This window comes from Pseudophryne corroboree, chromosome 3 (genome assembly GCF_028390025.1).
Source record: "Pseudophryne corroboree isolate aPseCor3 chromosome 3, aPseCor3.hap2, whole genome shotgun sequence".
Taxonomy (NCBI): Eukaryota; Metazoa; Chordata; class Amphibia; order Anura; family Myobatrachidae; genus Pseudophryne; species Pseudophryne corroboree.
Genome location: NC_086446.1, coordinates 442769532 through 442793373, shown reverse-complemented (window position 1 = coordinate 442793373; position 23842 = coordinate 442769532). Strand labels below are relative to the sequence as shown.

Below are 23842 nucleotides of genomic sequence, written 5' to 3'. Positions count from 1 at the left end.
AAGGAAAAAAGAGCATGCAGTGTGTTGCACAGTTTATCAACACCTATAAAACCTATCAGAAACATTTTTCAGGACATGTTGACAATCTAATGAATCATTTGAACCCTAATTGAGAAATAATTTAGTTTTCATAAAATATATTAATTTCAAGGTGAAATATTTCTGCATATGTTTACAGAGTTATCTGAACAACTGTATATCTTGGATTATGGGAGACAGCACAAATAAAATCATTTAGCAGACTTGTACCCCCCAAAAAAGTTTCACTAACACTCAAATGTACAATTAAATAACAGAAAGTAGCTGTATAACATTGGGGATAGTGATGTACTGAGACTTCGAGAATGACAGTGGAGAGAGATAAAGTACCAGCCAATCGGCTCCTAACTGCCATGTTACAGACTGTATCTGAAAAATGACACTTAGGGACTGATTGAGTGGTACTTTATCTCTCTCCAATGTACCACTCTCCAAGGCTTAATACATCTGCTCCTGGTGCTGTTTTATATCTCTACCTATCTTTATTCAAATTGTGTCTTAGCCTCTATCTCAAATTCCTTAGGAATACAACTCTATTCACTTAGAAACAGGAAAACATAGGAATGTATGGTGTACATTTTAATGTGAATTTGCACTCTTATGATGATATTGAATGGAATATGTATAGTTTACAAATTCAGAGGGTAGATAGATATCATCACATGTTATGGAAACAACACAGTCTATATCTATCTGACTACTGGAAAAAACATAGAAAGTGAGCTTTTAACAGTCAAAATGAATTCTGAAAACAAATCTACTATGGCTTTCCAACCGAAGACGGACATATCCTCCTGTGGTGCAGACTCCCACTGTTGCACTTCGATTCTTCCAATCTTTCTTAAATCAGGGTACAACAGCGAGCCAATAAAATACCATTTCTTGCTGTTATTTCAGACTTATCCCAACACTATCATTTTGAAGTTTGTATTTAAAATGAAATACGTGACAAAATGGAGTGTGGTATGCACAGTGAGAATATACAAAAGATCACTATCGGAACCAAAGTTGATATTGAACCATGCAGTGTCTATTGCAATTTCAAAGGAGACGGCAGCAAAGGATACCTCAGGTTACATCAAAAGAAACTTAAATGTTTGCCACAAAATTTCTTATAAATAGAGAATATATTGTTTTCAATGTGGATAGACATTATGCCACCACTGTTGGTTTAAAGCTAAAGAATGCAGGAAATGTCCTAAAAAGGGACATATTGAATTAATATGCATACACAGTTAAGGTGTGATGAGTGTCTGAATTAATTATATGATATACCTCTATAAGAGTGTTTATGGTGTATGGAGAGGAGATAGGGAAAGTTCCCAGCTAGAGGCTTCAACCCTTTTATAACTCTAGTAAGGACCTACCCTCAAGTAGTTAGTTTTGGCTGAATTTATTAAGTTTAAAGATCTGTTGAAAGGGTTATACACCAATTTTCAATCTACTGTTCAATCACAAAGGGTGATTGCTTTATTTTATTTCATATGAGCCAGCATGTTGTCCTAAAGAACATTCAATCAGTAAGAAGCACTACTGTAGATATCCAAAAGAAAATTCACTTTACAGTACTTTCTTAAATGTTGCAGGTTAGATATATAGATGTGTGTGTGTGTGTGTGTGTGTGTGTGTGTGTGTGTGTGTATATATATATATATATATATCAGCTGGATGTAATCTTCAGTGCACTTGTAGCTCAACCATATTCTTATCTCCAGTCAAGATAAATTGAAATTCTTTTAAAAATAACTTTCTACTGTGGACATGTGATTGACAATAAAAGTTCTGCACAAGTCAGAAGTCAACATTGAAGCAGGACTGTGAGGACCATACTCCCAATCCATGACCCAGTGAAATCTTATCTAGGACTTGTGAAATAGGCCCACATTTATCAAGCCTTGGAGAGTGATACATTTCATGGTGATAAAGCACCAACCAATCAGCTCCTAACTGTAATTTTTCAAAAACAGCCTGTAACATGTTAGTCAGGTGCTGGTTGGTTGGTACTATCACCGACCAATGCTTGATAAATCTGGACATTAGTATGATAAATTTGCATCTCGTATATCAACAGTATTACACTAACTGAATGTATCAGTGTTGTAGATTTTGTCATCATTCAGTATGTCACCATGGACAGGAGTTTGACATGTCATATGTGAAGGTCAACAGTTGGCATGTTGACTAAGCAGATTTTTTTTGCAGGCTATATGGTCTTTAGTTTGTTTGTTACCCTCATATGTGTGGACGACTTTGTAGCTTTGCAGAGGTTGACATTGGGAATTGTTACTGGAAATGTGTTTGCATCAGGTGCCCAGCTGTCATATAATTTATGTGTTATGTGCTCAGAATGGTTATGAGGTTGTGGCTACTCATAGTCCCAAGTGGTCAGCATGTTCCTACAAATCTAAATACGTACCAATTCTCTTTGGACACTCATGTATGTCAAAGGACCAGATGCATTATGACTTAGTGCTATTCTGTTTTAGGGGGCATGTTTTACAAGGTTCATCTACAAAGTTATGAAGTTTTAGGACAGTAAGTAGACAATACAGCAATGGGCTGAAATTACAGTTTCAACCTAATCAAAAAGTTGAAACTCTAAGACTATACAGTTCAGCATAGTTTCATGAAATTGGCACAAGTTTACAAGACTTGTCTCCTGCAGGTATATGGACCTCGTTCCAGGAAAACACAGCCAAAACCTCCCAATAAGATATTTTTGTTAAGCTTCATGCATTCTTTGGAAGTCCCATAGAACATAAATCCTGCATTAATGAATCAGCTCTGAATGTGAACACTTGTGTTATCTGCGTGTCCCCAGGGAGATCGTTCTCTGTCTGAATGCTGAGCTCCATTGATTCTTCATATGCATGTTCAGTATTGAGGTTTGCAAGAGAAACTATCCATTGTTACACTATTTTCAACTTCGCTTTCCAAGTATTACTATTCATAGACTGTCAGCTGTCATTGTATTGCATAGACTGGTTCTTGCTGCCCTGATATTGTATGTACCGTATAATTTTTGCATGCATATTCTTTAGTGCCACTAGGTACTACGTGCTTTCCAATTTGAATAAACATCACAATAGAAATACATTACAGGTAATAAAGAATTCACATAGAATAAATGCTACAATATAGAATATAACATAGGGAGCAGTCTTCTCACTCCCAGAGCAGCTTACAATATAATTGATGCAGTATGCAAGCAGAAGGAAACTATTTGGGGTATCAGAAGACAAAGAAACCAAATGTAAACTATAGGTGTAACCAAGTACAAATTTTGGATTCAACTGAATGGCAAATCTTTTGACAAAAGTGTCTGAAAAAATATAGAACCAAATATAAATCTTAATGTACATATGAAAATAAATCATGTGATAAATAAATTGTTATTTGTAACTGTAACTCCTGGAGCAGTTAAAAACATTAACATTTTTAAAACTCTGCAGCTCCTCAATATTCTGATGAACAGAATGAGCCACTAAAATGTATCCGTACATTCACATAGAGATAAGCAACATTTCATTTTTGTAAATGTTTGTTATGATAGCCTAATCAGGATAATTAGGAAGGTGCTATATGGTCACTGTCACTCCTAAGCAAATAGTGTTGAAAATAGTGTTGCTATAGATACTGTTATATGGTTTCCTGCAAACATACGTAAACATTGTTTTAAAGCAAACATACTAAACACCATTTAATAACATTAAAATCCATTTAGAAAATGTAAAACTCCATTTACTAATGTTTTATTTTGTGTTGTAAAAGACTTTATCACATATAAAATCACATTGTAACTGTGGTTTCAAAAACTAAGCACGTCCTAAGAATGATTTAGTGGAGTTGGAATTTGGATTAGAATAAAATTTTCTTTCTCCAAATAGAGGAATGTGGGTATATATGCTGCCGTCTCTTTTTGGCAATTTTTTTTACATTTTTTTTATTATATTGTTTTCCAATATATTTTTTGTGCACAGTGTTTTTCTGATTCTGTTGGAATCAGTTTCCCAGCAGTACTTCAAGGTACAGGAAGGCTTAGTGAACAGAGACCTTTAATACTCTCATCTCCACTTGTGCTGTGTTATATTATTTTCATCGACACAATCTGTATCTGTTCTTCCACATGTAAAAGCTTGATCTGTACTGTATATGTTGTGCTTCTTGATAAACTGTATATCATTTAAAGATGGCATGAAAGAGAATAGGTGAAATTTAGGTATCTCCCTCCACCAGATAAGGAAAAAGAGAGAAGCATTGCCTAGATCTCTATATCCATTTGAATTAAATAAACAGCGTATAAATTACAATTAAGATGGTACTGTACTACATTCTGTGCAAAATATTTTAAACTTTTAACCCCAAATTTTGGAGAAATTGCAGGTCATTTTTGACACTCAAGGATTTACTCTTTTTGGCACAAAATAAACATTTTCCTTGATACTTTGTTGGAGTCTCCAGTTCACAAATACCTATTTTATGTTTTTCCCATCAAAATCTGACACTTTAAGAATCTCATAAACTAGCATCAAATTGGAATACAGTTGGAAAAAAATCACCAACATTCCCTGATGTCAATTGTTAAAAATGTATTTTGCCCATAATTTCCCTGGAGAAAATCACTTTATTTTCATAATAGAAATCAGGCCTTTTTGCCAGGTCTGAACTTTTTGGATTTGCAATGAGACCTGCAACCAACTGCAATCTTTTTAAATTTCAGCATAGAGATTATATTTACGTAGATGTTTGTGATTTAGGTATTTACGAACATATATTTCTTTATTTTAATATGTTTATTGAAACACAACTTGTCATCCTACAGTCAGGAAAAGCATTATACAGAGTATAAAGGGACATAGAAGATACAGAGCCAGAATAACAATGGGGCGGATGAAGCTGCAGCTCCGGGCCCCAAATAAAAATAGGCCCATCACCATGACAGCATGATGATGATTAATTGGTCACATGGTTGACATAAAGTATAAGAATGTAAATTATATTTCTAATTTCCTTACAAATTGATGCTGTTTTACTAATTTTAAGCATATTGGGAGACATTGGGCATTATAGTGTAGGGATTGTACATGTCCATATGTCCCTAGCCACACCCACAAAACATTAGCCACAGCTCCTCAGCTTCTCACAAAAGGCCCTTGATCATTTTCAGCCACAGGCCCATGGAAACCTTAATCCGGCCCCGAGAAGAGGTCATTAATACTTTCAGTAGAAACATTAAAAATACAGTTGTTTGAAAGTTGACTTACAAAACAGCAATTAGTATACAGTCAGAATAATGTTCCCTTAGGAGTAGCAACAGTTGTAGACAGTAATAGAAAGCATAAAGAGTAGAAGTTGTGAGGTGAGATTAGATGGTTAATGACATGTGAAAGAAGTAAGAATATTCAGCTAAGAATCCATTATGATGAGCAGGTCATTGGAGAGTAGGCGGAGGCCGTATCACTGGATGTGTTTTAAGTGATTCATAAAACCACTTTTTTAAATCTGGAAGTAAGATATTCACATAACTTTCCCATGTTTCAAAGAACTTCGAGGCACATGTTTTCTTATCCTGGGTGGTCTCAATCCTGCCCATATTAAATATATGGAACAGTTTGTCCTTAAACACTGCTAGAGAAGGGGGTGACACCGATCCATGTCTGCAAAATGGCCTTATATGCTGCATCACTGATTATCAACAATAATTATTGCTACCTGTTGTGACCCTTTGTCAGCTGGGTAAAATTCCAAATAAGACTCATTCATTGGTTAAAGGGAGGTCGTTTATGAGATTATCCATGGCAGATTCCTTGACATGTAGCCAGAAGACCCAGAGGAAAGGACAATTCCAAAAATAATGGTACAGGTTGGATTTCAGAGTCTGACAACGAGGACAGGAATGGGAGGGTTACATCCCTGCTATAAATTGTCTATGGAGTGAAAAGTAAGCATCATGAAAGATGTTGTAAAACATTTCCTGGCATTGAGCTACAGGCAGAATCCTATGGGAATCATTAAGCACACTGAGTAATGTTTCACACAAGAGAGATGGGAGGACCTGCATCCATCAGCTCATGCCAGAGTACTTGTGCATGATCTAGCATTGTTCTCAAGTATGAGTAGTGCAGAGACATAGGCTACTGGTAACATTTACCTTTATTGCACTTTACAACTGGTTGTAAAACAGTAATAAATGAGATTTAAGGACTAACAGACAGAAAATGGATCCTACTCACCAGCTTGCAATCTATGGGGAATTAATAATTTGATACACAGGGATAAATACAGGTAAAAGGTAATTGGTGGGCTATATGATCCAGTCACACAGAATATTGTCCTGGGGTCAGTTGGTTGAGTGAGTTAAGAAGAAGGACATACAGTATGTACATTTTGTATGGATTGTGTAGGGGGGAGATAAGTGGGTAGAATAAGTTATGGAAGTTACATAGTTGGTTCAGGAATTTGATAAACTTTTTTCAGGGGGTCCTTGAAGGTTTGGATGCTGAAAGAAGTCTTTTGTACAAGGCATGGCATTCCACAGAGATGGGCACAGATGCAAAAAGTCCTGTAACCAGAAATGGTAGCAGGTAATGAATTTCAGTCAAAGAAACAGATCTTGTGCAGAGTGGAAGTGCAAAATGAAAAGGGAAAAATGTTATCTACACTGTGCACTATATTACTTCATCCTTCCACAATATAAGTATAATAAAATGTTCTGTAATGTGTATTTCTATATTATATAATACGGTAGGGAGGTGCACCCAGGAATAATTAAATGACACTGTTACATAAAGTAAAGAAAAAGTATTCCTACAAGGGGCACTCATGGACTAATACATTATCTCATCTATGTAAGATGATATATTATTAAGTGAACCAGAGAGGAAGTGTCAACTTGGGAAATAATTTGAGATAAGATGCAGGCTGTGGGTCTAATTCATGGTTGATTGCAAAACAACATTTTCCTCTAATGGACATAACCATGTGCACTGCAGGAGGCAGATATAACATGTGCAGAGAGAGTTAGATTTGGGTGTGGTGTGTTCAAACTGAAATCTAAATTGCAGTGTATAAATAAAGCAGCCAGTATTTACCCTGCACAGAAACAATATAACCCACCCAAATCTAACTCTCTCTGCAAATGTTATATCTGCCTCCCTGCAGTGCACATGGTTTTGCCCATTAGAGGAAAATGTTGTTTTGCAATCAACCTTGAAAAAGGGCCTTTGTTAGTATACTGTCATTTTGCAAAGATAGCCTTTTATGTAAACAGATGTATTTATATTGAATTTGGAAAATCAGTGTTGGAAATGATAGAGCGAAGCAGCAGAAGAAGAACATTTTGGGTGGAAGATCAGTCTAGCTGCTGCATTCAAAATAGATTGTTGGGGTGAAAGTCTGTGTAGCGGAAGCTCAGTAAGGAGGCTATTGCAATAATCAACGTGAGAGACAATGCTGGATGAATTAAACTTTATGCAGTATCTTGTGAGAGATATGAGCATAAATATTACAATATACCTTGCTGCCTAAATTATGCTCTGACTTTCATATACTACTTGGAAATGTACCTCTCATATATTCTATTTATACCGCCTGCAGTAAGACCCCCTTCCCTCTCCCTCCTCAGCTCTCTTGCTTTCCCCTCCCCAGTTATAGAACATTCTCAATTTTTCCACTATATTAAAATATCCTACAGTTATTATAATTATGAATTGCAGCAGTTATAATGTGCTAATTGTGACCTTGAAATAAGGTCATGTTTGTTCAATTTTCTATACTGTTTTTATATCACATGTTATGTATGTTGAACTACACATAAATAAAAAAATGTAACAAAAATGTTATTGATGGCTTCATACTGAATGCTTATCATTTTTTTTAAGTAGAACCATTATCTTTTAATTGGAGAGATTCTTGCACATTGAAGTAGTATTCCTTTATTTCTACAATAGAAAATTAACATGTTCACCTACTTTTGTAGAAATAATTTATCGGGGACATTCATTATAAAGGTATAACCGATATGTCCTGCTTACCTTTGAGTCCTGATGTGGCCCGGCATCCCCTTACAATATTATGGAGACCTAAATTCATCAAGCTCTGAAAATACTACATTTTTGGAACTTGAAAGTAGAAACCTGTGCCATCTTCAGATGGCCTTTATTGCCGAATCCCCATTCCTTCCTCTTGGAAGGAGGTCCTGGTTGCGAAAAGGGATCCTTAATAACGGAACATGCACCTTACAGTGGATGCAGAAAATTCAGGAGGTGAATGCCAAGGTTAGTTGGCATTACAACTTTTTTGGTTTACAGTAGGGTTTATACAAGGAAGAAAAAAAGAAAGACTCTTAGTTGGGACATGCTTAACTTTTAATGATAAGCTTTATAAAATATGTGTTGTTCAAGCAAAGAAGTGTATTTCCACAAATGTGAAACATAGAGGTGTTAAAACATAATTTTCTGAGACACAAACATCAATTTACGACTTGAATAAGGCAAGGTGAAGATACAAAAATTCCTGTGGATGGTTTACTCAGTCCTGATATGGGGTGAGTTTAGAATCTCTAATTTGCAGACTGTATATTACCATCCGAGTACTCCTAAGGTGTGTACTTTAATTGTCAGTAGAGGAAAATAAACCCGTAAGCACTCTGTTGCTTATGGGGACTCCTAATATGAATTTCTTTTGGATCCAAGAGTGTCAAGAAATATTATCACTTTGTCGCAAAACTGTTCTTCAAAAAATATGAATATTCCAAAGAGAACAGAATTGTGACTCCTGTATCAAAAAGGGAACTTGGTTATCTATACAAAGTTGTTTGGGATTTGCATACAAAGAAGTAACATCAACTTGGTAAAATATAAAACACATGCATCTGTCACCACATAAAATTCTATAAATTGCATATGCAGTTAAGTGTAATTCACTGGAGCTTTCAGAGTTTAGGACAGAGAGGAAAGAATATGAAGATGTCTCACATGTGGTGTGGAACATCTGCTGTTCACCAAAGGAATGTTACTGCACCTGGTATTCTGAGGTGGTCTCCCATCCAAGTACTAACCAGGAATGTCACTGATTAGCTTCCAAGATCGAATGAGATTGGGCATATCCAGTGAAGTATGGCAGTAATCTGCAGAATGAGAGATTGATTGTTCCACTAGTGAGAGACAAAGTATGTACATCCATTTTCCATAATAAGTGTGCTCATGTACCACTGTTACTTTGGTATTGCAGAGATTTAAACTGGAACTTTTGGATGAGAGAGTACATATAAATTCAGATATAGCAAGAAGGGTTATGCGTGATGAGGGAAAGAAAAGATTTGTGCTAGTACTTCTGCTTTCACTTTGCCTAAATGGCAGATAGCAGGTATGGAAATAGCTGTGTATACTTTTGTGCATCTTTAGAAGGTTACCAAACTGTTGTGACAAGTCTGAGCAAGCTTAAAGACAGACTATCACAGACATCATGTTTCGTACTATATTGCAGGTAGATTGCTAATCCAAGCACAGACAACCAATTTCCTTAAACAAGGAACAGTGTGTTGGCGTTGATATAATTGTAGGTATATATTTCCACCAATCACAGTGTGTCACAATGGGTGTGTTATGCGTGATCAGGAGACCGGTGGCCAGCATACTGACTCCGAGATCCCTGCAACAGAATCCCAGCATGGGGGAGGGGGGGTAGAGTTCAGAAAGCCCCTTGTGGGCTCGCTGTGCTTGCCACACTGTGGGCTCGGTGACGATATGCGGTCGCTAAGGGTTCTATTCCCACTCTATAGGTGTCATGGATGGGTGTGAAAAGTCCCTGTTGGTCGGCATGCCGACCATCAGGATTGTGAGGGGGCGTGATGTAGGGGGAGATTATGGGACCGTCCGTCTCCTGATCGCCAGTCACATGATTACATCCCGTCACAATGAGTCTGTGTTGTATTGAAGCTATATGTGCAGTTTAGTAGCAGTCCAAGAAATGCTTATTGCAAGTCCAAGTGGGCTTAGAATTACAGTATATCACAGACAGTCTGCCTTAGCCATATGTTATAGGCAAATCACTATTGTAGGCTGATCAGAAGATATAGATAACAATTTTTTTAAACAGGAATGAGATTTTCACAGTATATCATTACAAGCATGGATTTTTACATAGCTTTGTGTTGTGTTTTAATCTTAGACAGAGTTAGTAGTTCACCAATTTGTAGACAGGGACATAAGCAATATGGTAAGTTTTTACAAATAGGTGTATTCATATACAGTGTTATGTGCAGTACAGGTGTATGTATGCATAATCTCTACCATTGAAAACATTTTATTATAAATTATAATAGCATGAAAACCCAAATGAGTACATATGATACCAGGAACCTGGTCCCTTACTCAGATGGCCTTTTCACCATGAAGGAGGCTTGTTCACTGGTATACAGGGCTCCTGTAAAGATGTTCCCCTCTATAGCTGGGAGGCATAAAAATATGAAAAAGCTAGAAGCTACATGCTTTTACAAAAGTTACAGATCATGAGACCGGTTCCAGAGCCAGGTCTCATGATCTGATGGGCCCAAATTTCATGAAGAATCTGATAAACCTCCAATTGTGTCATTGTGTCTGATATTCAGTGTGTAAACTTTTTCATATGGAATAAATTGTTTTTACGTTTTGCACTATATTCTGCATATTCTTCTGTCTCCATATATCATGAGCATAAGAGTTACGGCATATATAAGCAGCCTAATATGGAGAGATTTAAGGGAAGTACTGTTTGCCTTACATTGTACGTAATCAGTGCCGTAACTAGACATTTTAGCGCTGTGTGCGAGAAACCACATCGACAACCCCCCCCCATATACAAAACATGGCCAGTGTGCCAAAAATAAAGGGCATGGCTTCACGGGGAAGGGATGTGGCCACAGAGCTCCCTTATATACATTACTTCAGGCAGAGCTCCCTATTACATATTACGGCCCCTTTTACACAGTACGGCAGGTAGAGTCCCCCTTTTACACATTAGGCAGGAAGAGCTCTCTTTTACACATTACGACAGGCAGAGTCCCCCTTTTTTTACACATTATGGCAGCAAGATCCCCCTTTTTTACACAATATGGCAGGCAGAGTCCCACTTGTTTACACATTAGGCAGGCAAAGTACCCTTTTTTACACAGTATGGCAGGCAGTCCTACATTTTTTCACTGTATGGCAGGCAGTCTTCTAGTTGTACATATTACGGCAGTCAGTCCCCCTTTTTTACACATTATGACAAGCAGTCCCCTTTTTTACACATTATGGCAGGCAGTCCCCTTTTTTTACACTTTATGGCAGGTGGGGGGGGGGAAAGAGAGAGAGAGAGAGTCTCACCTGTGACGAGCCGGCAAGATAGATGCGCCTCTCCTCTTCCTGCCTTATGCTGTGCTCTTCACAGTGCAGAGCATTGTGGATGGGCTGCGGGCAGACTGGGAGAGACGTCATCTTTCCCAGCACATGGGGAGGGAGAAAAGGGGGAGCTGCAGCACTGGCCAGCTACCTATGTGAGAGGTAGCTGGGCAATGCAGCTGGGCAACGGGCACGCTGGGCGAGGAGGCAGGCCGGACCCCACAGTGTGGCAGCAACAGCAATGGAGCAGCCAGGTGGGTGTTGCCGGTGGTCCTGCACCTCCAGTGTATCTGCACTGTGTGCCAGGCACCACTGGCACACACCTAGTTATGGCCCTATACATAATTCTTTTTTATGAACGTGTATTCCGTACTCTAAAGCCACAGCGCATGTCTTCATCTATCTTTCATGTTTCTATACAGCCTATGCTTGGTTATAAAGGGGTAACCCTGGTCCAAGCGGTGCAGCAGTGACTTACTTATACATCAGCGCCCTGGTGTACTCCACTTCTAATCACAGTACAAGCAGAGATGTTTCTATTTGCACTCAAAGCACTACAGCCAAAACAACACATTTTGTATACAGGGAGGCTCAATAGTAACATTGTAAACTGTATTAAATACGAAGCTGCGGGTAGAAGCAATTATAAATATATTTATATTTATTGGCTTATTCAAGCTTGTGCATTAGGCAATTCCTAATCCTTATCTCAGCTACCTATTAGTAGTTAATGCACTGTCTGCTACTTTGTTTCAACTCATATGTCACATCTGTGCCAGGACAGCACTATATCAGTGTCATGGTGGGTAAGTAGTCATGCATTCCGTTGTTAAAAAATTCATATATGCATGCAAGTAGGGGTGGGATGTACTGCAGTTCCCTCCTCTTGCCATCAGCTTACCTTGCTGTGGTTCTGAACAACTCTGCCAAACATTTGACAAAATAAACACATTTTGAAATTCATTTGACCATGTTAGCAAATAAATTGTAACATTGGGGCTTGATAGCAAGAGGAAAGCCTAGAATGTTCACTCATTGCTCAACTTCCCAGGAGATTAATTCTGTTGATTTTCCACATAGGGCATAAACATCTGGCTTAGCAAAAATGGGATTTTGGTACTCACCAGTAAATACTTCTCTTGAAGTCCATAGGGGATACAGGGATGGATTTACAGTGGGAGTATAGATGGGGCCCAGAGCTGGTGCACTTTAAATTGTCAATCTGTGTGTGTGCTGGCTCCTCCTCTCTATGCCCCTCCCATCAGACCCGGTCTAGAATAACAGATAACAGAGAAAATACAACACAATAGAAACAATCAGAAAACAGTCAATCAGAACACAAACTGAGCTGAAAGCAGAAGTAACTACAATTGCAAACCAGCATCCAACCCTGCTTGCAGGAAGCACAAAAGACACCCCAACCTGAAAACAGTTGATGGATACTGTCTACGTTCACACCAGATGACATACGTCTTCCAAATCCTGTGGTAGTGTTTGAAAGTGACCACTTTTCTGGCCTGGAGTATAGCGGAAATAACCGCAGTAGGTATTCCCTTCTGTGCTAGTGCCGCCTTCTCAATAGCCACGCCGTCAAACGTAGCCGCTGTAAGTCTGGATAAAAAAAAGGTCTCTGCTGAAGCAGATCCTGTTGAAACGGCAGGGGCCAGGGGTCTTCGACTAGAAGGGAGAGGCCTGCGAGGCCAATCCAGGGAGATGAGGATTGCCAGAACTCACTCCCTTTTTATTCGATTCAGAATTCGAGGATGTAGCGGAAACTGTGGAAGTGAGTAAACATTCGAAAAGACCCAGGGAGTCATTAGGGGGTCTATTGCTATCCCCTCCAGATCTCCTGTTCTGGAGAAATATCGCTGTAGCTTTTTGTTGTGGTGAGATGCCATCATATCGATCTGTGGCCATCCCCGTCAGGAGACTACCTGTTGGAACACCTGAGACCCCACTCCCCTGGGTGTAGATCTTGTCTGCTCAAGAAGTCTGCCTCCCAATTGTTAATTCTCGATATGAAGATAGCTGAAATTGCTGTGGCGTACCTTTCTGCCCAGTGGAGGATTCTGGTTACCTCCCTCATGGCCGCTCTGCTCCTTGTTCCGCTCTGATGGTTGATATATGCAACGGCCGTGGCATTGTCAGACTGTACTTAAATAGCTTGACCTGTTAATAGAAGGAATGCCCGACCAAGGGTGTTGAAGATCGCCCTCAACTCCAAGATGTAAGAGTGGCTTCCTTCCTGGACCAACAACCCTGGAACTAAGAGCCTTGGGTCACCAACCCTGGAAGTTCGCATTTGTGGTCATGAGCACCCAGTTCCACGTGCCGAAGGAACAACCCTCTAATAGATGTGGAGTCTCCAACCACCACAGTAGAGACAATTATACTTGAGAGGATAGGCGGATCAGACGATGCATCTGCAGTTTCCATCCCGTCCATTTGGAAAGGAGATCCAACTGGAGTGTATGGGAGTGGAACCTGCCGTATTGGATCACCTCAAAAGAGGCGACCATCTTGCCAAGGAGGCGGATGCAAAGATGAATGGAAACACAGTGTGGTTGTAGGATTAACTGTACCATGGCCTGAATCACTTCGGCCTTGTCCAGGGGAAGAAACACTCGCTGTGCTACCATGTCGAGTATCATCCTCAGAAATTGTAGTCTCTCTGTTGGTTCCAAATGAGATTTTTGGAAATTTAGAATCCACCTATGTCAAATGAGCAAGTGAGTGAGTGAAATGCTGTAGAGCAGCTGTTCTCTGGTCGGTGCCTTTATGAACAAGTCGTCCAGGTAATGGACAGTGTTCACACCCTGTAGTCTGAGTTGCAGCATCATTTCTGGCATTACTTTTGTGAAGACCATCGGCGCTGACGAGAGACCAAAAGGCAGTGCCTAAAATTGGTATTGAGACTCTCTCAAGGAAAAACGTAGGAATGCCTGATGAAGCCACATCTGGATGTGGAGATAGGCATCCTCTATATCCAAGGATACCAAGAACTCCCATTCTTCCAGACCCGCAACAACTGCCTGCAGCGATTCCATCTTGAATCGGAAAACCCTTAGATATGGATTTAGGGATTTCAGATTCAGAATGGGTCTGACCGAGCTATCTGGCTTGGGGACCACAAATTAATTTGAGTAGAACCCTTTTTTCCTGTGTTGTGGTGGAACGGGAACAATCACTCCGGCTCCCAGAAGCCTGTGAATGGCCGCCTTCAGAGTTACCTGTTTCTCTAGAGAATCTGGCAAACCTGAGGTGAAAAACCTGTTTGTGGAGGAGTTTTGACTTTAATTTTGTAGCCATGTGAGATCAAATCTCTGACCCAGGTGCTTTCCCATATGTGGCTGAAGTTAGTGAGTTGTGGTCCCATCATGGAGTCCCCCAGGTGAGAGGGAAGAGCATTATGCCATAGACTTAGAGGCAGACTTCTGGTACTGTTGAGTAGATGTCCACAACCTCTGGTACCTCTGGGGGCATTTGAGGCTCCTCTGGCCTTACCTCTAAAGCTTGTAGGATGAAAGGACTGAAAAGAAGGGCAAGTATAGGGCTGTCTTGGAGGCAGTGCTGCAGAAGGGAGATAAGTGGACCTACCTGCCGTAGCCTTAGATATCCACTGACCACCAATGGTGGATTCTCCCAAACTTTTCTATTATCAGGAGGGAAGGTAAAAGAAGTAAAAAATTTGCTTGGGAATTTGAAACTTCATATCCGGGTATTATTAAGCTTCCTAAAATTGACCATCTAATTCTTGTGATACAGGAAGAGTTGCTGAGGACTTCTGCGGTTTTATGAAAAAGGAGAGCTGCAGTGGCTCGGTTTTCCTTCCTATTGCTGCCTTTTCGGGATCACCACTAGCCGGGGACTAGTCTACTCACTCTGGACTTTGGCCGCTGGCTGGTGGTGGCAGGCTGTGGAGGCTCCAGCGCGATCCCTCCAGTGGCTGCGTGTGAGGCACTTCCGGACCAATGTCCCAGCAGCCGGGGACCTAGGTGACAAACCACTTAAGGTGTGACTGGCCACCCCTAGCTAGCTCCCTCGTGGCAGGCAGACATTGGCTAGCTTTCTGTCTGTATAAAATAGCAGTAAATTAAATAAAATAAAAGAAAGATGAACGAAGAAACTCTGAAGCCCTCCAGAGTGTGACCGGCTCTGAGGGCGCAATTTTCTAAACTGGATCTGGTGGGAGCGGCATAGAGGGGAGGAACCAGCACACATACACACACATTGAAGAATTAAAGTGCACCGGGTCTGGACCCCATCTATACTCCCACTGTAAAGCCATCCCAGTATTTCCTATGGATGTATGATAAATGTAAAACTAAAAAAAACTATTAGCAAAACTGCAAGAGCAACACATTCTAATTTTAGTGGGACAGTCCCAATTGTGGGAAACTTTCCCAAATAGTTTGGGTTTGTCAAGACATATGTTCCACTACATGCTGGTCACCTATTTCACCACTGACAGTGATAGGTGGGTGCATCAGGTAGTAATAGGTACTACAATTTTCACCAGTATGTTTATCCTATTACAAGTCTATAGTGTCATTGTCCTATTTGAATAATTAGCCTGAAGTTTAAGTCATGCATTGTTCAGTATGTCCTACATAAAATATCTGCACTTCATAACTAGAGATGTGCACAGGCTCCCATGTTTTGGTTTTGCAAAACCACCCTCAAGTGTTTTGGGTTTGGTTTTGCATCTGTGTTTCAATAAAAATCAATAAAAAATAAAATAAAAACAGCTAAAATGATGTAATTTGCTTTTTTTCTATAGTATTATTAACACCAATAACATTAATTTCCAGCAATTTACAGTTAATTTTGCCCATCTCACCATGCACTCTCCTGAGTGAAATGACACCAGAAATTGCAATCCAAATCCCCAGATTCTCGAGTCGAGACTCAGTGCACTCAGATCCCAAAAAGTGATCCGTGCCTGGATTTGGTTCTACTTGGATCCCCAAAGTTCAGGTGTTTTTTGTTTTTACCAAAACCGACTAGGTCATCTCAATTCATAATAGGTTTTTGTGCAGCACAACAGTATACAGTATATAACTGTTCAGAACCTAAGCTACAGTAGTAGTACTAAGAATTATGACCCTCATTCCGAGTCGTTCGCTCGGTAATTTTCTTCGCATCGCAGCGTTTTTCTGATTAGTACGCATGCGCAATGTTCGCACTGCGACTGCGCCAAGTAATTTTGCTATGAAGATAGTTTTTTTACTCACGGCTTTTGGTTCGCTCCGGCGATCGTAGTGTGATTGACAGGAAATGGGTGTTACTGGGCGGAAACACGGCGTTTTATGGGCGTGTGGATAAAAACGCTATCGTTTCCGGAAAAAACGCGGGAGTGGCTGGAGAAACGGAGGAGTGTCTGGGCGAACGCTGGGTGTGTTTATGACGTCAAACCAGGAACGACAAGCAGTGAACTGATCGCAGATGCCGAGTAAGTCTGAAGCTACTCTGAAACTGCTAAGTAGTTTGTAATCGCAATATTGCGAATACATCGTTCGCAATTTTAAGAAGCTAAGATTCACTCCCAGTAGGCGGCGGCTTAGCGTGTGTAACTCTGCTAAAATCGCCTTGCGAGCGAACGACTCGGAATGAGGGCCAATATACAGTATTATGAGAAAATTGATAGGCAACTGACTTTAGCCTCTGTCACATATATAAAGAACACTGACTTGCCACATCCCCACAATACCATGAAAAAGAAAAGTCTTGCCAGCTATTGTGGCCAATCCATCTACTTCCGACTAAAATATAGCTGCTAATTTGTTGACAGTCGGTCATAATTGGGCACTCACTGACCAATAGTGTTTATGCATTAGTACCCTCTTATGCCTTCATGTACTATTTCGGCACCATTTGTAATCAGGTTAATGTTTTACTTTTAAGAAATACTTTAAATGGATTACAACCTAGCGGGAACTTCTAGTAATTTATTCTAGGGAGTATTCTGCAAATTGTATTCTGTATTTTGATACATGTGCTTTCCAGTGATCTGCACTTTACACATCAGTACACAAATCAATGTGCACATTTACTTCAAACTCTTTTAGAAATGTTTTCTTCAAGTACTTAATTACAAACCTTCCCATAAAAGAGCTGCACGCTCATAAATAATATACAGGTCTTTGTATAACAGCGTTGTGTTGTGAATGTCAGAAAGGAAAGGTAAACAGTGAAAACAGTAATATTATGTGAATTGAAAACAGTATTTTATGATAAAACTGCATTAGCATTACAAATGTATCTGCTGCAATATGTTATCACTGACAAGATAATAATGAAGAGTCAGTCAGTAGTGGAACATAAATCTTGATGAACAAGCTTTCCTCATTTTTGTTATCTTTACACTGTCTTTAGATTTTCTTTGTTTACTGATGTTTTTTTCTTTTTTTTTACAAAGGGGGTCATTTCGAGTTGTTCGCTCGGTAAAAATCTTCGCATCACAGCGATTTTCCACTTAATGCGCATGCGCAATGTCCGCACTGCGACTGCGCCAAGTAAATTTGCTATGCAGTTAGGATTTTTACTCACGGCTTTTTCATCGTTCTGGCGATTGTAATGTGATTGACAGGAAATGGGTGTTACTGGGCGGAAACAGGCCGTTTTATGGGCGTGTGGGAAAAAACGCTACCGTTTCCGGAAAAAACGCAGGAGTGGCCGGAGAAATGGAGGAGTGTCTGGACGAACGCTGGGTGTGTTTGTGATGTCAAACCAGGAACGACAAGCTGTGAAATGATCGCAGATGCCGAGTAAGTCTGGAGCTACTCAGAAACTGCTACGAGGTGTGTAATCGCAATATTGCGAATACTTCGTTCGCAATTTTAAGATGCTAAGATTCACTCCCAGTAGGCGGCGGCTTAGCATGAGCAAATCTGCTAAAATCCGCTTGCGAGCGAACAACTCGGAATGACCCCCAATATTCATGTTGTCAAAATGCAATATTTATAATCGATAAGCATATTATTTTATATTGCAACAGCTTCACAGCCGCATTATAGGGACTGCATCTGCTGTCAAATGGAGATATGGAGATACGCATCTTCTGCAGTCCTTTCGTGGTACATTTGGGGGATACTTCATATTTGCGAGTATCCCCGAAACCGGATGTTTTTGTGGATATCCTGAAAATATTATTTTATAAACATGCCCCATAGACTTTTCAGAAAATACCATTATTTTACTTATTTTCCCTGAGCCGACAAATAAAATCTAACTAAAATGGCCAAAAACTATTTTTTATATTGAAAATGCAAGAAAGTGAACTAAAAAGCAAATCCGTGTTTTTTGTTTTTACATAAATACCACCAATAAACACTTGTAGTTCTTGCGTCAACATTAATTCACCTTTTCCGAACAGCACTTTAATATAACTGTTTTTTGCTAGTTTAAACGAAAATATGTAGAACAGTACCTTAGCCCAAGCCATGCTGGTTCTTGTAAAATGACATGCCAGCATATCCATGGCTACCAGAGCATACTAACACTTGTAGTACTACAAGTATCAGCATAACGTGTAATTCAGGCCCGCTGGGACCTGCAGTACTCAGGATCGGACTGGGGGCTGTGTGTGTGTGTGTGTGTGTGTGTGTGGGGGGGTATTTCCCAGGTGGGCCCCAGTGCTTGAATGCTCCACCCGTTTCTGTGAGGTGGCAGGGCTTAGCGGAACAAGACTGGGGGAGAGGCGGTGTGCAGAGGACCCATTTCAGAGGGACTCTCATGGCGAAACTCTTCCCTCCCGCAGTGCTGCTGTTCCCTTCATCATGGGGACATTTTAAAAAGCTGCAATGTGGCTGTGGTGTGAGATGTGGAAGGCTGCCCAACTCAGCATGTCTGCACAGCCCACTTTAGGCAGCAGGAACTCAGTTGAGTCTGTCAGTTTAATTCTATTCTTTATAGAGACACTGTGAGGAAAATGGCACTTTGAAGCATATAGTGCACTAATATGTGGGGCATGTGAGCTATTTTTGTAGGGAGCATATGGGGTATTTGTGTGTGGGCTTTTGGGGTATTTCTGTGGGGGGCATGTGGTGTACTTTTATGGGGACATATGGGATATTTTATTGGACATGTGAGATACTTTTATGTGGGCATGTGAGGTATATTTATGGAGGGCATGTTATATGGGGTTCTTTTGTGGGGGCATATGGGGTATTTTGTGGGGGGCATGTCATGCGTGGTTCTTTTGTGGGGGCATGTGGGGTATTTTTGTAGGGGACATGTGGGGTACTTTTACGGGGGGCATGTGAGGTAATTTGGGGGCGAATACCAACTGATTTTTTATGTAACAAAAATCATTCTAAGGCAGTGACTCAATGGGTATTTGTGCACCACTACTAGAGGGCACTCGCCGGCAGCAATTCAATTGTTATGCCATTCGGACGCCTACAATTCTACTTTTTGCCGCCTCCTGGGGTAGCGAGCAAAAATGTGCAAAAAGTGTCCTGTTTGAGCACCCAAATGGCACTTTTCATGACCCAGATAGGGCTTTAGTTGGGGTTAGTTGCTTTGTGCGGCTAACCCAGTGCTTTTAGGCTTGTCAAAAGTAATCAGCGCCCAATTAAAGCAACAACTGAATCGCTCCAATGGGTGCCAATTACTTTGGGTGCTCAAAAAAAAGTACCCTAAATTTAGTTTGTAGTTGATCCCAGTTATGTCATTCAGTAGTATGAACTGGCATTGTACATCTTTGCTTCTGTTTTGAAAATTTTTTTTAATCTCAAAAACAAGGAAACATTTATTTCTGTTAATGAAAGTATTAATTATTAATAATTAATTACATACGTACAGTAGATGGATGGAGGATTCTGTGGGTCTACCTGTATTATATGCTTGTAACTGTAATGCACTATGTATTACATAGAGGACACTGTAATGCTCTCTGTATTATATGATGGTCACTGTGATGCTCTCTGTATTATTTAGAGGTTACTGATGCTCTCTGTATTATATAGTGGCCACTGTGATGCTCTCTGTATTATATGGAGGTCTATGTAATACTCATTGTATAATATGTCAGATACTTATTCTCTTTGTAAAATATAGGGGGTCACTGATGTTCTATGTATTATATATCAGTCACTGCAAAGCTCTCTGTATTATATGGAGGTCACTGATGATGCTTTCTGTATTAAATGGTGGTCACTGCTAGTATTACAGTACATAGCAAAATAATGTAAAAAATAACTAAATCACAAACTTTAGAAAAGGAGTCACCTATTCCCATATTCACCACATTATGAATTGCCTGATTATAAAAGGAAACTAAACTTTCTTCTTGTTCTTCAGGTGAATCCATAGTAGAGGGGGAAAAAAGTAACGTCACTGAACTGTTCCCTATGAAGGCCTGTTGTGAATGACAGGCCAGGAGCAACCAATCTTGAGCGTCTGATTACTAAGAGCATGAGAAAGCCACACAGTCTGTTTTTTTGTTCCTAGACCTCACGTGGAATGCAAATATCATCATTGTATTGATGAGATTCATTGATTAATTGAATCACTGAACCTCACTGAGAGCCTGATTCAGAGTTGGATACTAACTGAATACAATACTGATGTTTGCGCAGTTGAGAGATTATTTGCTCTTGCGCATGCACAAATTATTCTGGATTTCACTACGGTGCATGCGTTTCCCTGACTGTATGCACAAAGGCCCTGTTGCTAATGGAGGCGCTGGCATCAGAGTTGGTGAGAAAATTCAAAGGGCAATCCTGGATGGTATCTGGGAGGTGACCTGAATGGAGCACAAATCAGAATGTCTCATAGGCGTGTAATAGGAGTGTTGCAGGCGTGTCAGTCCTACACGACCTGTGTCCACACACACAGTGCCACTTAAAACAGAGGCCATGTCCACATGAAGACACTGTACCTGAGATAGGCCAGTGCATCTGTTAATGCTGGATGCAATGGTGCACCGATAGTCTGTATCCACTGATGGTGCTTCTGTGCAGAAAGCGGGCGTCTCAACTCCAGAGACAAATAAATTCAAGTGCGGATGCTGCAGCATCCACCTCTCAATCAAGCCATGAATCTCCCTTGAATAGGTAGGACTCCCTATGGAAAAATTTTCATAACTATACAACTTGTCTTTTACACTTAATTTTTTTACCAATATGTTTTCCAAGTTGTTTTTCTTGTTGTTTATATTTTTTTTTTACATTAAGTACAAAATGTGAAACTCATTCCTTTTAGACGGGGAAGGATTGCAAAATAAAATAAAAAAATATTTAATAAAATTGCACATTTTTGAATAAGGTTTTTATCTACAAAGATATAAATTAGACTTTATTATAAATCACACACATGCATGCACTCACATAGTATCTGACTACAGTACTTTTGGCCCTGCTATCAGATTATATAATAAGCTAGCAACTACAGTAACATGGTTGAACTTTAAAGACTGTTATTTTGTGTGTTCTAAGTATAGAAGTTTAAAGCAAAGTCAATTATCTGTTTTTAATTTGTTATATTAAATTATTAAATATTAATAAATTGAATATATATATATATATATATATATATATATATTGCAGTGATTCATTTGTTTTTAATACATTTAAAAATCCTCAATTTAAGACTTAAATGTTATAAAAGTCTTTGTGCTGATGATAAGGAAGGTAATGCATTCTTGGCATGTAAGGATGACTTCCTAAAGGGGATTAATACAGAAGAAAAGCAAGATCTGTCTTCTAATATTCCTATAGTTGCTGTCCTAGGAATGTACAGTAACTGTTCTGGACCTCCTTTACTTTCGTATTTATTCTATGACCTCACTTTGGCCCAGATTTATCAAGCCTTGCTAATTGGTACCAACTAGAGATGAGCGGAGAACTGAACCCGCCTGAACGTCACCACCTGAGCCCGGATCCGAGTCAGGCTCGGGTTTTCCTGCCCGCCTCAAAAACCAGAACGAGGCAAAACGTCATCATTCCGTTGTCGGATTCTCGCGGGGTTTGAATCCCATATAAGTCGCCACATGTCGCCGCCATTTTCACTCTGGCATTGGAGAGTGTAGAGAGAGGACGAGGCTCTGTCCTCAGTGTCCTGCATCAGTTCAGTGTTAGTGTCTTGTGCTGCATCAGTCCAGTCACAGTGGTTGTGTCCTCTGCTGCCATATGTCCAGTGCTGCTGTATAAGCCCAGTCCAGTGGTGCTGTGTTGTGCTGCATCAGTTCAGTGGGGGTGTATTTGTGCTGCATCAGTCCAGTCACAGTGGTGGTGTCCTCTGCTGCCATATGTCCAGTGCTGCTGTATAAGTCCAGTCCATTGCAGTGGTGCTGTGTTGTCCTGCATCAGTCCAGTGGTGGTGTCCCTGTGCTGCTGTATATGTCCAGTGGTACTGCTGCATATGTCCAGTGATACTGCCATATAGGTCCATTGATATTATTATTATTATCCTTTATTTATATGGCGCCAGAAGGGTTCCGCAGCGCCCAATTACAGAGTACATAAATAATCAAACAGGAAAACAGCAACTTACAGTTGACGACAATATAGGACAAGTACAGGGTAAATAAACATAGTTACATCAGCAGATGACACTGGAATAAGTATCAGGTGGCAGAAGACTGCTGGAGTTGATGCAGTTGAAGATTATTAAAGTAAGGAAGGATAAGCACATGAGGGAAGAGGGCCCTGCTCGGGAGAGCTTACATTCTTAAGGGGAGGGGTAGACAGACAGGGGTGACACAGATGGGGTAAATGGAGAGTGTAGATAAGAGGGTTAGGATGAGATTTGGCTGGATTTGGTGAAGAAGTGGGTCTTGAGAGCCCGTTTGAAGTTTTGTAGAGAGGTGGAGAGTCTGAGGGGGAGAGGTAGGGAATTCCAGAGAAGTGGTGCAGCATGCGAAAAATCTTGGAGGTAGGAGAGGGAGGAGGTGATCCGTAGGCAGGAAAGTTGTCGTGCATTAGCAGAGCTAAGAGGACGTGTGGGAATGTAAAGGGAGATAAGATCAGAGATGTAGATGGGAGAGGAGTGGGTGAGGGCTTTGTAAGCGAGTGTGAGAAGCTTGAAATGGATTCTGAAAGGGAAGGGGAGCCAGTGAAGGTCTAGTAAGAGAGGAGAGGTAGACGTAGTGCGTTTGGTGAGGAAAATGATCCGGGCAGCAGCATTGAGGATAGATTGGAGTGGAGAGAGGTGTTTGTCAGGAATGCCAGTCAGGAGGAGATTACAGTAATCCAGTCTGGAGATGACCAGTGAGTGGATAAGAGTCTTAGTAGCATCCTGGGTCAGAAAGGGTCTGATCCTGGAAATATTTTTTAGATGAAAACGGCAGGTTTGTGAGAGGTGCTGAATGTGTGGTTTGAAGGAGAGGGAGGAGTCAAGGATTACTCCAAGACAGCGCACTTGGGGGCTATAGGAGATAGTAGTGCCATCAATAGATAATGAGATTGTAGGAGGTGAGTTTATGCGGGAGGGAGAAAAGA

General features: G+C 40.3%; 1 protein-coding gene and 1 pseudogene across 1 annotated transcript in view; one reads left to right on the top strand and one right to left on the bottom strand.

The window, feature by feature from the left end:
- LOC135057883 (uncharacterized) overlaps nt 1-23842 on the top strand; it is a 181625-nt gene that overhangs the window by 72752 nt on the left and 85031 nt on the right. The window lies entirely within an intron of this gene.
- LOC134896404 (5S ribosomal RNA) lies at nt 9049-9167 on the bottom strand (annotated as a pseudogene).